The sequence below is a fragment of the Gavialis gangeticus genome, unplaced genomic scaffold, assembly GCF_001723915.1.
Source record: "Gavialis gangeticus isolate Ggan-Ray unplaced genomic scaffold, GavGan_comp1, whole genome shotgun sequence".
NCBI lineage: Eukaryota > Metazoa > Chordata > Crocodylia > Gavialidae > Gavialis > Gavialis gangeticus.
In genome coordinates this window covers 28,819,992-28,823,139 of record NW_017729033.1, presented here as the reverse complement: position 1 = coordinate 28,823,139, position 3,148 = coordinate 28,819,992, and the positions used below count along the sequence as shown (strand labels likewise).

Here is a 3,148-nt window from a genome sequence, read left to right as displayed (position 1 = left end):
TTCTACAAGTATGTCAAAAGTAAAAGGAAAACCAAGAAATGTGCAAGATCCCTCACTGAATGCAGAGAACAGTCTAGTAATGGATGATGCAGTGCAGTCTAAAGTATTTAATAACTTATTTACTGCAGTCCTCACAAATAAAATCAGCTATCAGATGATGAACACAGTTGGTAACAAGGATAAGGAAGAGATCAGCAGCCAAGAGTAATGGAAAAACTGATCGGGGCTACTCAGAGAAGCTGGATGTTTTCAAGTCAGCACAGCCAAATGAGATGCTTCCTAGGACACTCAAGGGAATGGCTGAGGCAATTGCAGAGCCACTGGCTATTCGTCTTGAGTACTCATGAGCAGTGTCCATATGAGCACAGACATTTGTTTCCCTGGGGACAAGCAGTAGTGGCACACCTGTGCTGTTGCTACTTGTCCCCGGGAAGCACCCATGCCACATGCCCTCTGGTGCATGGCAGGTTACCCTGGGTGGGGTGGGGGAGGCAAGGGTGCTCCTTCTGCTAAGAACGTGGTTTCGGCAGTCCAGGCTCTGATTTTGTGTAGTGTCTGCTGCCATCACATGCACAACCCCACTTTTTTACGGCACAAATGTTTTTGACCCCAGGATTTTCCAGGGTCAAAAACCCCCGCACACTGCAAGGTAGGAGTGTGGGGAACGCCTACATGTACAGTGTGTTGCATCACATGCTGCACATCCGCACTTGTCTGGGCACGACCATGGTGGTCAGGTGAAATCCAAGATGACTAGAAAACAGCAAATATAGTGACCATCTTTAAGAAAAGAAAGAATGAGAATCTGGAGAATTACAGGCCAGTCAATCTGACCTCAACATCAGGGAAGATCGTGGAACAGATCCTCAAGGATTCTACTGTGAAGCACCTGGAGGAGAAAAAGGTCATCAGGAATAGTCAACACGGTATTGTGGTACCTGACTAACCCGATTTCCTTCTATGACAAGGTGCCTGGCTCTGTGAATGGGGGAAGAGCAGTGGATGTGATACACCTTGACTTTAGCAAGGCTCTGACAGTCTCCCATGACATTCTCATTAGTAAGCTAAGGAAACATAAAAAGCCTCCAAGGCCATCTATTGCCATATATTGCTGCAGCCTCAGCTCTGCAGGCTGGATCCAGCCCATGGTCTATAGATTGTTGATCCCTGGTCTAGATCAGTGGTCTCCAAACTTTTTTGATCGCGCACCCCTCTCAGTAAAAAATTTTTGAGCACACCCCCCCACTATATGTATATTTATAGAAATAGAAATAGAAGTTCTAATATTTTCTTCCCGCACCCCAATGGATCGTCTTGTGCACCCCCTGGGGTGCGTGCACCCCACTTTGGAGATGATAAAACCGCTCTAAGGAGTGCATGGTTAGATTATCATGCTCAAAAAGTGATCATCAATGAATGGCTCAATTTCAGACTGAGGTGGGGGTTTCAAGTCGCAGTCTAGCAGACTGCCTTGGGCTCAGTGGTGTTTGGTATCTTCATTTATCATTTGGAGGACAGGATTTAGTGCACACTTAGCAAATTTGCAGAGGACACCCAAGCTCAATGGCATTCAGAGACTTTGGAATATCAGGATTCAAAATAACTTTGAAAAACTGGAAAACAGTCCAAAATTAATTGAATGAACCTCAGCAAGAACAATTGCAACATCCTGCTCTAAGGACAAAATAATCCCATGCACAAATACAGATGGGTAATCACTGACTAGGCTAAAGTATTGTAGAAAAGGACCTGAGGGTTATAGCAGACTGCAAGCTGAGTATGAGCCAACAGTGTACTGTCATTGTTTTTAAAAAAAAAAAGTATATATCAAAGTTAATAACGTACTGGACTTTATTAACAGGTCCATTGATTGCAAGTCAAGGCAAGTGATTTTTCTGTGCTCTATTCAGCACTGATGAGGCCTCACTTATAGTACCGTGTCCAGTTTTGTGCACCACACTTCAAGACAGACACAGAAACTATCCAGCAAAGAGCAACAAAAATGATTATAGGTCTAGGAAACATGACTCATGAGAAAAGGTTGGAAGGACTGGGACTATTCACCCCACTGTAATGCACTACAGTAGCCTGCATGTCTCGAATAGTTTGAATGATCTTTTTTTCCCTGCCTCACCTAAACACAGTCTGATTGGCATTCTAATCTGAACTCTGAAGCTGGAATCAAATGAGGAAAACATCCCTGTTAGCTGGCATTATTTACAAAGCTTTTCGTTAAGAATGAGATTTGAATGGCCTAGATCAGCGCTTGTCAACCGGGGGTACCTGGACCGGCCCTAGAGGGTATACACGGGCAGGTGGGGTCAGAGCGCTGCCACCTCCCAGGAGCAGGGCTGAGGTGGGGTGAGAGTGGCGCCCCTGTGCAGGGTGGGGGAGCTCGCATTTGGCAGCCACCACTGCCACACATCAGCCCAGAGAGCTTCCCCACCCCGCAGAGGGGCACCACTGCCCTCACCCCAGCCCGATGAACTTCCCCACCCCACCCCTGTTCCTGGGAGGCAGCAGCACTCTATTCCCACCCGCCGGCATGCCGTCCTTGCCTCCCTGCTCCGTTGGGCCACGCACCACCCCTGCTCAGCATTCGGCCCCACACTAGCACCCCCCCCCACCCCCGTTCGGCATTCAGCCGTGTGCTACCCTCTCCCTCCCCCTGCCTGGTGTCTAGCTGCAGGGGGTACTTAGACTAAAAAAGGTTGAACACCCCTAGCCTAGGTATGTTAAATCAGACCCTCACTATCATTCCAACATTGTTCTGCATCTAATCATCCCAAGTAGCAGCTCAACTGTTTCTCCTCCAAGACTTTTTCAAATTAAGCTGAATAAAATTAAGTTAATTTGTATGACAAAACTACTCCCATGAAGACAGAAGGAAGTTTTTTAGTTAATACTGCAGTATTAACATTTTATTAATATACCATTGGTTTTGATGACAATAAACCAAAAATTTGGAAAGAGGTCAGACAGATTTCCACATCACAGTCTTGTCCATATTAAACACATAGGCCTTGTATAATCAAGCTGATACTTCAAGGAAATATTATAAATATTTTGGAACTAAAATACCGTTGTGAGAAAGATACTGCAAATAAATTACAGGCATACCTCGTTTTATTGCGCTTCGCAGATATTG

General features: G+C 45.7%; 1 protein-coding gene across 1 annotated transcript in view; it reads right to left on the bottom strand.

Moving 5' to 3' along the window:
* The window catches only part of PPP2R2C (protein phosphatase 2 regulatory subunit Bgamma), a 342,978-nt gene that overhangs the window by 263,353 nt on the left and 76,477 nt on the right, over window positions 1–3,148 (bottom strand). The window lies entirely within an intron of this gene.